Source organism: Hyperolius riggenbachi, chromosome 10, assembly GCF_040937935.1.
Source record: "Hyperolius riggenbachi isolate aHypRig1 chromosome 10, aHypRig1.pri, whole genome shotgun sequence".
NCBI lineage: Eukaryota > Metazoa > Chordata > Amphibia > Anura > Hyperoliidae > Hyperolius > Hyperolius riggenbachi.
Window position 1 is genome coordinate 260,948,655 of NC_090655.1, and position 13,060 is coordinate 260,961,714.

General features: G+C 48.1%; 1 protein-coding gene across 2 annotated transcripts in view; it reads left to right on the top strand.

Moving 5' to 3' along the window:
- Positions 1–8,789: 8,789 nt before the first annotated feature.
- The window catches only part of LOC137535363 (zinc finger protein 585A-like), an 83,708-nt gene continuing 79,437 nt past the window's right edge, over positions 8,790–13,060 (top strand). For both annotated transcript variants that reach the window (XM_068257194.1, XM_068257192.1), the window contains exon 1: positions 8,790–8,811. The gene's annotated coding sequence lies outside the window, so the exon portion shown is untranslated. The remainder of the gene's footprint in view (positions 8,812–13,060) is intronic.

A 13,060-nucleotide genomic window follows, 5' to 3' on the forward strand; every position in this document is an offset into this window, starting at 1 on the left:
TGAGATACTCTGAAGATTATTGTCGCAATTGAGTTATGGGATTGGACATTTGAGCGCTTTTCCTATCTACTATTACCTTATTATTCATTTAGACATTATAACTTCCCAAAGTTCAGTTAATTTATTGTTAAAGCTGCTGGAGCATTTTATTCATAACTGTTGTAATTCTGTTGTAAATGCAGCCACCAGTGATTTCTGACCTGTGTTTCACCCCATTACTCATCAGCTGAAGTCCTGCACAGCTAGAGAATGTTTACATAAATGTATAAGTAAGTAAAGAATGTGTACACAAGATAAGCTTAACAGCAGTTCGGATGCGGGTTCTCCCTGCAGAAGAAAGAGTCAGCCCTGTGATGTAACCCTTTGAATGCTTTTTTACAAAAAAAAAACACTGTGTCAGTAGATTATATGCTGTAAATAATCTTTTAGAGCAAAGAAGAAATTCTAGGTTATATTCCGCTTTAAGATGAAGGTTTTAGGGTGCCCATACATGGTACAATTTTTCATTTTTCTTTGATTAGTTCGATCATTCCGTTAGATCGAATATAAAGATTTTTCCAGCATGTCCGATCTGATTTTTCTCGAAAAAACTGAATAATCTTTCATATTTCTTGAGCGGAAAAAAAATATTTTCAACTTTCATTCGATTCGATCATTTAGATCGAATAAACGGGATAATCGAACGTTTTTATTGTACCATGTATGGCCACCATAAGAATGGGATGTTTCGTATTGATTTCTTGGAAAAACAGGCCAAGCGCCTCCTCAGACCTCGTCCAACCAAAGAACAGGTCGTCAATGACTCTGCAGTATCCTCGGATGCTCCCGGGAGACGAAACATCCCACTCTTACATTCAAAATGGAATATAGTGCGGAGTTGCTTCACTTTCTCGACGTAGAAATTAGATTGAAAGGCGACGGTTTCGAGACGGATTTATATCGCAAAAATACGGACAAGAATGGTTTCCTATTGGCCACTAGTTGCTATCCGAAAACAATTGATTAATGGACTCCCTGTTAGAGTCTCTCTTCAGTCCCACGAAGGAAGAGGCGTTACCCAGTAGTGGAGTCTAGGTGACCACGGGTCTTCACCCACACTCCCTTGAGGGGAGTGCAGGACCACACCCCCAGGAGGGGGATGTGGAACTTAGCTGCCTAGTGCCCTACCAGGTCACTACTGGGATTGCCTCAGCGAGTGGTTAGGAGAACAGGTGACACTGATTGTGGAGTTGCAGTGGACAGATGAGAGCTGAAGATCCAGTCCAGGTGGTGGTCCGGGAAGATCGGGGTCACAAGCCAGAAGTCGGGGCAGGCAGAAATCAACGGTGGTCGGGGTCACAATCCAAAGGTCAAGGCAGGCGGCAATCAACGGTGGTCGGGGTCACAAGCCAGGGGTCGAGGCAGGCAGCAGACAGCGGAAATCCAGTAACAGAGCCAAAGGTCGGGGCAAACAGAGATCAGCGGAAGTCGGGGTCACAGGCCAAGGTCACAACGAGGATCAGAATCAGGTAGATACAGGAACGTAGATCACCAGCAAACTGTCAGAACGAGCAGCACTGCAGCTAAGGGCAGTGCTGCTTTTATACTAAGTGTTGGCGCCAAAATTAGCGCTCTGCGCATGCGCAGAACGCGCGCAACACATTGCGCACGCGCACGCACATGGCGCACACAGCGCGTCTCGCCGCGCGCCGCACTGGGAGAGAGCATAGTAAGGCAAATGAGCCCCCACGCGTGCGCACACAGGAAAGTCTCTGGGGATGTTGCAGATGGCCGCCATGGTGAGTGTGACAATGCCCCCCCCCCTAGGGGCAACCTCCGGGTGCCCCTAGGACCTGGTTTGTCAGGGAATTTTCGGTGGTACCTTCTGATAAGTGCAGGAGCATGAATGTTAGTAGCTGGTTCCCACGAGTTCTCCTCAATTCCAAACCCCTTCCACTTGATCAAGTACTGGAGGGAATTCCTCACTCTCCTGCTATTTAGAATCTTTTCTACCTCGAATTCTTCTGTACCTTCAACAAGGACTGGTTGAGGAGGATCAGAGGAGCGACCAGGGAAGTTGTTAGGAAACACCTTCTTTAGGCAGGAGACATGAAACACCGGGTGGACCCGGAGGGAGGCAGGAAGAGTCAGTTTGAAGGCAACTGGATTGATCTTTTGTAGTATAGGGAATGGACCAATGAACCTTGGGGCGAATTTCTTTGAGGGACAGTGAAGCTTTAGATGGACGGTAGATAGCCAGACTAGGTCCCCTGGTGACAAATCCGGTTCTTTTCTTCTAAGCCTGTCCGCAAACCTTTTTCCTTTCTCCTGGGTCTGCTTAAGGATACTGTGGACAGTGTCAAAGTTACGTTGTAGACTAGAAATCCTCTCTTGTACTCCAGGACAATCTGAAGAGGAATCCAGACTAGGCAGAAACACGGGATGAACCCCATAATTAATAAAGAACGGAGACTGATGAATAGATGAATGAACCGAGTTATTAAAGGCAAATTCGGCGGTGGCCAGTAGAGAATACCAGTCATCCTGGGAAGCAGAAGGGAAGCACCTGATGTATTGTTCCAACGTTTGGTTGGTTCTCTCCGTTTGGCCGTTGGTTTGTGGATGGTACCCTGATGAGAGGGAAAGTTGGATTTGAAGACCTCTGCAGAGTTCCTGCCAGAATCGTGAAGTAAATTGTGACCCCCGATCAGATACGATACTGGATGGCAAGCCATGAAGTCGCACAACCTCTTGAATGAAAACTTGAGCCGTCTCTGCAGCTGAGGGCACATGCTTAAAAGGCAAAAAATGGGCCATCTTAGAAAAGCAGTCTACCACAACTAGGATGGTGGTGAACCCTTCCGAGGGAGGTAGGTCCACTATAAAATCCATGGCAATGTCTCTCCATGGCTGTGTTGGGATAGGAAGAGGATTCAAAAGACCCCAGGGTCGAGTACGGGTGGTCTTGGAATGGGCACACGTCTCACACGAGGTGACATAGGATTTGCAGTCCTTAATTAACTCAGGCCACCAGAACTTTCTTTGAACAAGTTCTTGAGTCTTGTTGACCCCGAAATGTCCAGCTAACTTGTGGTCATGGCAGGCCTGAAGCACCGCCATACGGGCTTCTGGGGGAACGAAGACCTGATTCTGGAAGTAATAGAGTCCCTCTTCCAGTGGGAGATCCAGCGGCGGGTGAATCCGGGAGGAAGTCTGCTTGATAAGTTCCATGAGGCTGGATTGTAGAAGTAAGAAGTGTTGCGGAGACAGGATGTTCTCCGGGGTCGGATCGGGGACTGACTCAGGTTGAAACATCCGTGAAAGAGCGTCGGGCTTAGTATTCTTGGATCCGGGACGGTAGGTTAGGTGGAAGTTAAACCTAGAAAAGAAGAGTGACCATCGGGCCTGTCGTGGCCTAAGTCTCTTGGCTGAACGTAAGTATTCTAGGTTCTTGTGGTCTGTGAGGATCAGGATTGGTTGTTCTGCCCCTTCCAATAGATATCGCCATTCCTCGAGGGCAGCCTTAATGGCAAGGAGTTCACGATCAGCGACATCATAATTCCTTTCTGCTGTGTTTAATTTCTGTGAAAAGAAGGCCACCGGGTGAAGGATGGCTTTAGGGCCAAATCGCTGAGAAAGGATGGCCCCCACAGCAATCTCTGAGGCGTCCACCTCCAGTACGAAAGCTTTAGCTGGATCAGGATGTTTTAAGATGGGGGCAGACGTGAAGCAGGACTTAAGCTTTTCAAAAGCAGATTGGGCCGCAGGAGTCCAGTGAAAGGAGCGAGCAGTGCTGGTCAACTGGGTAATGGGAGCAACAATCTGGGAGAAATTCTTGATGAACTTCCTATAAAAGTTGGCAAAACCAATGAAACGTTGGACTGATTTACGATCCACAGGGACTGGCCAATCCAAGATAGCGGTGACCTTCTGAGGGTCCATCTCGACTCCTCCTGGAGAGATCTTTAGGCCCAAGAACTGCACGTTTACTTGGTCAAATTCGCATTTCTCAGGTTTTGCATAAAGTCCGTGGGTACGGAGGCGGGCTAAGACCTTCCGTACATGCAGGCGATGTTCTTCTTGGGAAGAAGAGAAGATGAGGATGTCATCCAAGTAAACCACCATGAAGTAGTCAATGTAATCCCTGAAGATATCGTTGACGAAATGCTGGAAGGTGGCTGGAGCATTGCATAACCCGAAGGGCATCACCAGATACTCAAAATGCCCAAATCTGGAACGAAAGGCCGTCTTCCACTCATCACCCTCTCGGATTCTAATCAAGTTGTAGGCTCCCCGCAGATCCAACTTGGAGAAGATACAGGCGGACTGAAGTCTGCGGAACAAATCAGGCATCAATGGAAGTGGGTAGCGGTTCTTTATGGTGATCTTGTTGATCTCCCGGTAATCGATGCAGGGTCGCAAAGAACCATCCTTCTTCTCAACAAAAAATATTCCGGCCCCTGCAGGAGAAGTGGAGGGACGGATGAAACCCTTGGAAAGGTTTTCCTCAATATATTCTTTAAGAACTAGAGTCTCAGGCTCGGATAGCGGGTAAGTTCTTCCAAACGGAATGGGGGCCCCTGGTTGAAGATCGATAGGACAATCATACGGCCGATGTGGAGGTAAGGCGTCCGCCTTAGACTTGTCGAACACATCCAGGAAGTCGTGGTAGGCCTCAGGAATGACATCCTTCTGAGGAGAATCCATACAAAACAGGTGCCAGCACGGGGAAAGCAGGAACGTAGACAATACTCTGAATGGAAAGAGACCTCATGGGAGACCCAATTGATGGCAGGGTTATGGGTTCTCAGCCACGGCATTCCTAGGATCACAGGAAACAGCGGAGAGGGTAACAGGTCAAAACACAAATATTCTTGATGTTCCTCTTGAATAGTGACCAGGAGAGGCAGAGTTTCTGTAGTGATAGGGCCGGAGCTAATGGCGGATCCGTCCGCCAATTGGATGACCAGGGGTTGACTCTTGCGGCAGGTAGGAATCATAAGTTCTTGGGCCAACTGAATATCCAAGAAACAGGAGCAGGCTCCAGAATCCACAATGGCCTTAATTGTGACGCTCCTTCCTTGAGGTCCCTGCAACGACAGAGTGAGCGGAATATGAGAGGAAGCAAGCGGAGGAGTAGGAGAACCACTTGCACATACAATAAATTCAAGCTCACCAGGAGGTCTGACCGGGCAGTTGATCCGGAAGTGGCCTGACGCTCCTCAGTATAAGCACAGATTGGCAGATCTTCGACGCTGTCTTTCTTCTTGTGAGAGAGCGGGACGGGCAAGACCTATCTGCATCGGCTCGGGCTCGTCCAAGACAGGAGGAATGGACGGTTGAGGTGTAACAGCAGGCCTCGGATTAGGCAGGCTCCAGGCAGGTCTAATAGATCCCGTTCTCTCCGAACGTCGCTCTCTGAGACGTCTATCTATTTGGATAGCAAGGTGAATAAGCTCCTTTAAAGAGTCCGGAACCCCAACTCTGGCCAGTTCGTCCTTAAGGGTATCAGAAAGTCCTAGACGAAACTGGAATCTCAGGGCAGCGTCGTTCCAAGCGACGTCAGCTTCCCAACGGCGGAATTCCATCACGTAATCCTCAACAGGTCTTCTTCCCTGCCGAAGGGACTGAAGAGCGCTCTCGGCAGAAGCAGCTCTTCCTGGATCGTCATAGATCTCCGCCATGGTCTCAAAAAAGGTGTTGAGACTCTGTAAAGCTGGATGCTGTTGTTCCACCAAACGAAGAGCCCATGCCTGGGGTTCCCCCTGAAGTAGGGATATGACAGCCCCCACCTTGATCTCTTCGCTGGCAAAGGTTCTTGGTAACAAAGAAAAATGCAGACGACAGGCACTTTGAAACCAGCGGAATTTTGAGCGGTCCCCCGAGAAACGCTCTGGCAAGGGCAATCTTGGTTCAGGGGGAGGAGAAGTGGCATTCTCTCCTGGGGCTGGCCTCTCATCAGCTGGGGGATGAACCACCGGGGCAGGAACAGGAGCAGAAGCATTATCTGCGGCAGGAACAGGACCTCGGAGCTGATCTTGGATCTCCTGGTAGCCTCTCTGGACTTCATCCACAGACACTCGAAGCTGTGTCACAAGGTCATAAAGGATCTCCACGGGGGAACGAGCTCCACCAGTGTCCATCTTGGCTGCTCGTTACTGTTAGAGTCTCTCTTCAGTCCCTGTTGACCTTCCCACGAAGGAAGAGGCGTTACCCAGTAGTGGAGTCTAGGTGACCACGGGTCTTTACCCACACTCCCTTGAGGGGAGTGCAGGACCACACCCCCAGGAGGGGGATGTGGAACTTAGCTGCCTAGTGCCCTACCAGGTCACTACTGGGATTGCCTCAGCGAGTGGTTAGGAGAACAGGTGACACTGATTGTGGAGTTGCAGTGGACAGATGAGAGCTGAAGATCCAGTCCAGGTGGTGGTCCGGGAAGATCGGGGTCACAAGCCAGAAGTCGGGGCAGGCAGAAATCAACAGTGGTCGGGGTCACAATCCAAAGGTCAAGGCAGGCGGCAATCAACGGTGGTCGGGGTCACAAGCCAGGGGTCGAGGCAGGCAGCAGACAGCGGAAATCCAGTAACAGAGCCAAAGGTCGGGGCAAACAGAGATCAGCGGAAGTCGGGGTCACAGGCCAAGGTCACAATGAGGATCAGAATCAGGTAGATACAGGAACGTAGATCACCAGCAAACTGTCAGAACGAGCAGCACTGCAGCTAAGGGCAGTGCTGCTTTTATACTAAGTGTTGGCGCCAAAATTAGCGCTCTGCGCATGCGCAGAACATACGCAACACATTGCGCACGCACATGCGCGCATGCGCGCCGCGGCTACGCGCACGCGCGCAGCAATCCCTTGTGCGCATGCGCACAGCGCGTCTCGCCGCGCGCCGCACTGGGAGAGAGCATAGTAAGGCAAATGAGCTCCCACGCGTGCGCACACAGGAAAGTCTCTGGGGATGTTGCAGATGGCCGCCATGGTGAGTGTGACACTCCCTAAGAGTCAATATATTCGATTGAAACGTATAACATCTGATGATACTTTATATTGGAAACAGGCCGAACTCCTGACTCAGGATTTTGTGACAAGAGGCTACAATCAGAGAAGATGTGAGGAACTAGAGAAAGAGGTGGGAGCAATGGATCGAGGAGCACTGAGAACGTATAGTGTACAATCTAATGAGGATGGTGACACTGATGTAAATTTCATTACTACATTTTGCAGGGAGTCCTCGATTCTGCGGGACACTGTCCTGCAGTTTTGTCTGCTGGTGGAGGCGGATCCCCAGCTTGCCCAGATCTGCCGAGTTCCACCCAGATTTGTTTACCGTAAGGGTAAATCTATCAAAGACCAATTGGTAAGGGCTGATATTGGGAGGATTAAATTTTGGCTACCCTTAGGAAAGGCACTTTTCCATGTCTTAATTGCCAACATTGCAACAGTATTATTAGGGGCCCCAATGTCCTGAGCATGAGATCAGTGAAGCCTATTCCCATCAGAGACTTTGCCACATGTGACACTAGAGGTGTCGTGTATCTCATCAAGTGCCCTTGCGGTTTGCCCTATGTGGGTCAGACCTCGAGGGACATCAAAACGAAGCTCAACGAACACAAGAGCAATATACGCAATCCTGAATCACTAACAGAGAAAGTGGAAAAGGATGCAGGAAAAAAGAGGGAATATCCCCTAGCATGGCATTTCGCTGAATGTAATCATAATGTGAGCCAGCTTCGGTGGCAGGTACTTGAAGTGGTCCAACATCATGAGGGAAGAGAATTTAGAAAGGAGTTGCTTAGGCCTGAGGCTTGGTGGATGGACAGGCTGGGATCGCAGTCCCCCGGCGGCCTCAACAAGGACTTTAGTTTAAGGTGCTTCTTATAATTGGTGTTTGTCCTTTTGACAGTAAGGGTTAAAATTTTGGAAAAGTGTTGTGCCCGCCCCCCAATTGCTGGGAGGGGTGTGTCTATGTAAGTTTGTCTATATGTAAGCTTCAGTTTGTTCAGATGGTTGAGCACTTGAGAAAGGGCATGTAGCCCGAAACATTGTGCTTTCAGTTTGCTGTACAACCACATAAATATGAAATAAATACAGAAGAGTTCCTCTTTAAGGGTTGAGTCTGGATCTGATTGTTTGTGTATGGACAGGAAAGCTGAATGAACATGAGGAGGACTGAGAGGGGGAGGGGAGGCGATGTCTGCTCCGCCAGTCTTTTTTAGCTGTGCTGTTTAGCAGGGTCATGTACAAGAGGATATGAATGAGGGATTAGAGAGATCAGGGTTCAGAGAGGGAGAGTGGAAGAGGAGAGGAAAGTCACAAGGGCAGTCTGACCCTGACTGGAGAGCTTGTTGTAGATTGTATTTGTAGACATCACCCAACTTGTCTGTCCTATTTACTGATCATCATTATCATCCACCATATAGCTAGCATGCAGTGAAGGGAGAAAAGCTCCGTGTTTGATGTTCAACTCGGGTTCCTTTTAAATTGGACATCCCAGTCCAGACAAATTCTCCAGAAATTCTGCCTCTTCCTGGTGTAAGAAACTGTAACTTCCTGTAACTATGGTGACACATCCATACTACATCTCCAGCAATGAAATGCATCTGCACAATTAAGATTTTGTTCAATGAAGAGAAACATTGTAACACTAATAATATTAGATGGCTGAGTGGAGAGGATTACACAGAGGCTGCAGTTAGCATATTCCCCACAAGATGGCAATCTCACATCTCCCAGGTGGAACGCACAGCCTGGAAATAATGAAACGAAAGAGAGGAAGAGGCGTAGCAGGAGGAGAAGTTGCAGGAGGTGGAGGGAAAGCACGGATGGAAGAGGTAATTGTGTGATTGTTATATATTGAGCAGAGCAGATGTCGGGGTGGACATACTTTGTTACAGAGGAGGGCACAGTACACCTGTCACTATCTTGATCATCCCCCTTGAAGTAACTGCCATACAACTACCCAACCCAGGCTACCCAATATTGGGCACGTCTGGCTCCCTATATGGGGGTGGCTACCTAATATGTGGCAAATCTGGCTACCTATATTGGAGGCCTACATAATATGTGACTGACTGCTTTATTCCCCATCTGGTGATTAGTGATTGAATATCGATCGACTATTTACTGCTATTGCGTTTCCTGTTTATTGATGGCCTGCATACGTATCTGTCTCCCTACATAGTCTGCTGGGCCATGTTCTTCTCCAGTTATGTACTATGTTCCCAAGGAACGCATGGCCAGACTCCCACCTCCATTATACGGACCCCCCACCTGCGCTCCCCCTTCTCCCCCTCACCGCACTTCTGCTGGGAACACCATTCAGGTGTGTTCCCTGGTGCCAGGGCCCTAAAGAAGTCCATCTGGGGCCACATCCACCTCCTCACTAGAGCCGATACACAGGCAGAGAGCGCCACAGAGGCAGACTTGCAGGGGCTTTCATTAGACTATCCATCCTCCGGCCATCCCATCCATCTTTCTAGCAAACGTCCGATCCCTCCCAAGTAAGCTCAATGAGCTCCTGTCACTCAGCTCCTGGCTCAACAATAACACCCCAGATAACCCACTACATCTCCCAAACATTAGCCTCTTCCAAACCCGATAGAGACGTTCTATTATCTGGGAAGGAGAGAGGAGGCGGCATCTGCTTCTACATCAGCTCCGCGTGGTGCCCAGCCACTACCATTCTTACTAAATGCTGCTCCTCTGACACAGAGCTCCTCCTCATTAACTTCACACCCACATACTCACCAAGAGAGTTCTCCTGCTTTGTACTCACAAGTCTACACCCCTCCCCCTCAGCACGGATGTCAACAAAGACCACTGCCTACTGCCTTATCCAACTAATCCCCACCTACAGGAGGTGCCTTGAGTCCTGCATGGATGAAGAATGCTGAAAGGTGCCAAATTCTGTTCGGCAGGCATTTAAGTGAGACCTGAGGCAAATATTGCGTAGTATGGATACAAGAGCACCAAAAAAATTAAAGTATCTAAAAAGTTTAAAACATGACAGAGGTGCCTGCCACTTCTACTGACCATATCTGCTATTACTCTGTTATTGCCTGATGAAGCGAGATCAAACATGCAAAACATGTTGCATTGTCCCCTGATGTATGTAAATAACCTTGTTCTATTTGACAAACTCATTGGCAATATTTGTGTCTGCTTGGAGGAGGCACGCCCACCACTGCCTCCTCATGTTTTAAACTTTAAAAAAAAACTTTTATCCTTTTGGTGCCTATGTATCCATACTACGCTATATCAAGGTCACCCACCCCTGGTGAAGGGGTGTTACCCCCTTTTTTTCCTCATCTACAGAGAGCGACTTTTTTGAGTGGAGTCAGGTCAAATCTCCCCACCTGCCTATACAGTGGTTGCCTTTGAGGTAACCCTGGTTTGTGAGTATAGCTTATTACTCTTGCTGCAACATCCCAGAAAACACAACGCTCTCCTGAAAGCCATTAAAAGCTAAGCTGTTAAACGCCGGCAGTCTTTGAAAAAAAAAAACAACAGCGTTTGAACGAGATGCTGAGCAGAAGCCTGTGTGAACCAGCCCTTATACTTCATTTCTATCACCAGTACATACTACACTATATTTGGCTCTTGGCGTCCCTACTCTGTGTTCTGAGGCAAATATTAACCCTTACTGCCAAACACGTACCAGGCATGTTGTGGCAGGTAAATGCTTTAACTGCCAGCAATGTACCTCCTATGTTATTGGGAGTTTTGTCCCCCGGAAAGCAGTGGGAAGGGGGCCAACATCATTCCTCCCTCCTTCCACATTCCCCCCGCCTCCCTGCATGACTGGATTAGCTGTCAGGAGTGCAATTGCTCACCCGATCGCTCCTCCATGTAGCGTGTCCCACGCCGGCAGCCATTTTCTTTCTCTTCCCATAGTAACAACACTTCATACAGAGATCGGGAGAGGAGAGAGAGGGGACACCGTGTGGAGCCAGCGATCGGGTGAGTTTATTACACACCGCTGCGCTCCAGCCATGCAGGGGGGCCCATGTGGAGGGAGGGTGATGTGAGCCCCCTCCCCGCAGTGGCCCCTATACCTGCTACCTATACTGGCTGCACCTATACCTGGCTACCTGGACTGGTGCATCTATTCTTAGCTACCTATACTGGCTGCACCTATATCTGGCTACCTGGACTGGTGCATCTATTCTTAGCTTCCTATACTGGCTGCACCTATATTTGGCAACCTGTATTGGCGGCACCGATACGTGGCTATCAATACTGGCTGCACCTATACCTGGCAACCTGGACTGGGGCATCTATTCTAGGCTACCTATACTGGCTGCACCTATTCCAGGATGGGAAAAGTGGGATACCATTACATAACCTGAAAGCCACCACAGCAGCATGGCCCTTTTTTACATTTGGGAATCTTTCTTAAGGTGGGCAGAAACGATTGTTCAGGCCCACTAATGGAAGGATAGCTGCTATCCTATTCGATCAGATTAATGGAATCGATCTGAAAAAGGGATCAATGCAATTGATTTTGCAATTGAATTGGAGAATTGATAGTTTGAAGAATTGTATCATTTATGGCCACCTTAATAAGAATAATTGGATAGGGGTGCAAATTCAGTGCTTGCCACAGGCGCTGTTACCCCTAGATTCGCCACTGCATGTGGGTAGCTTGGAATGAACAACCAATCTTAGTTTCTTTAAGGCATGAAAGAAACGGATAAAAAATTCTTCTGCCAGTTTTCTTTCTAGAAAAGCACTTATGGCTGAAGTTTGAACCTTAACCACCTGAGCGGTATGGATGAGCTCATTTGTTATGGGGTAATGGCCATTTTTTTTCAAAATGGTGGACAAAAAATTCCATTGATCACAGAGGACAAACAGGACGCAGGAGAGGAGAAAGATTGAGGAGTAGACGACACAGGAGGTAAGTATGACATGTTTATGTTTTATTTTGACTTTTCATTTTCAGTTCAGGTTCTCTTTAAATTGTAACTATTACTTGTTATGGAGCACACAATGCACCTTCCTTACCCACAATGCACTTGAAAAGTCTTTTATTCAATAAGCAGCGGCTGGATAGTGTAATGGTTAAGGGCTCTGCCTCTGACACAGGAGACCTGGGTTCGAATCTCGGCTCTGCCTGTTCAGTAAGCCAGCACCTATTCAGTAGGAGACCTTGGGCAAGTTTCCCTAACACTGCTACTGCCTATAGAGCGCGTCCTAGTGGCTGGCAGCTCTGGCGCTTTGAGTCCGCCAGGAGAAAAGCGCGATATAAATGTTCTGTTTGTGTCTGTGTAAAAGATTGCTAGTGTTGATATTTACCGATTTTTTTAACAAACAACTGCCGACCCGCATCATTACCAAACACTAGCGATATTTAAACGAACAACTGCCGACAACTAAAAAAAAATTGCTGAATACTACTAAGCATTTTGGAAATTTCGCATGCGGTAAATTAACGAAAAGCAGATTTTTACCGCAAACTGTTTGATGAATCGAGGCCATAGACTTCCCTGGATAGATGAGGTGGATTCTGCCACCAGATGAGGAATACTTTTACAACTTCTTGTCTAAGGATCTGAAGTTCTTTGTTCCAGACTTTGAGTATCCATTTTTGTAGGATCGTGGTGTGTAGTTGTCCCCACTGGACTGCTGGGAATGTGGGGGTCAATATTCCCAAAACTGCCTTGGCCTTTCCTATTGATATTACCCCTGTATTCTGAAAAGAGAGAAAAGTGTGTAGAATCATCAAAACCTTCCTGGTTGGTAGCAATAGTTTCTACTGTACAAATATTAAACCCCAAACCTTCCATAAAGGAAGGTCCACTACAACCACCCAAAACCTTCATAGTGCAGGAGCGGAAGATGCAGACGCCCAACACCAATGTGTATCCAAGAAACTCCACTATGACTAAGGAGCCACGCTGTGCTCCGATACGCGTAAGCTTATTGATGCTGCCGTCCATGTCTGCACAATAAAGGTCGGACTTTTATTAACGTATGCGGTAGAGTGGAGTTTTTTTGCTACACATTCCATAGATTGTTGAAGGGAAGATTTGTCCCATTTAATTAACCACCCCAAGGATTGTAGATAGGACAGGGAGA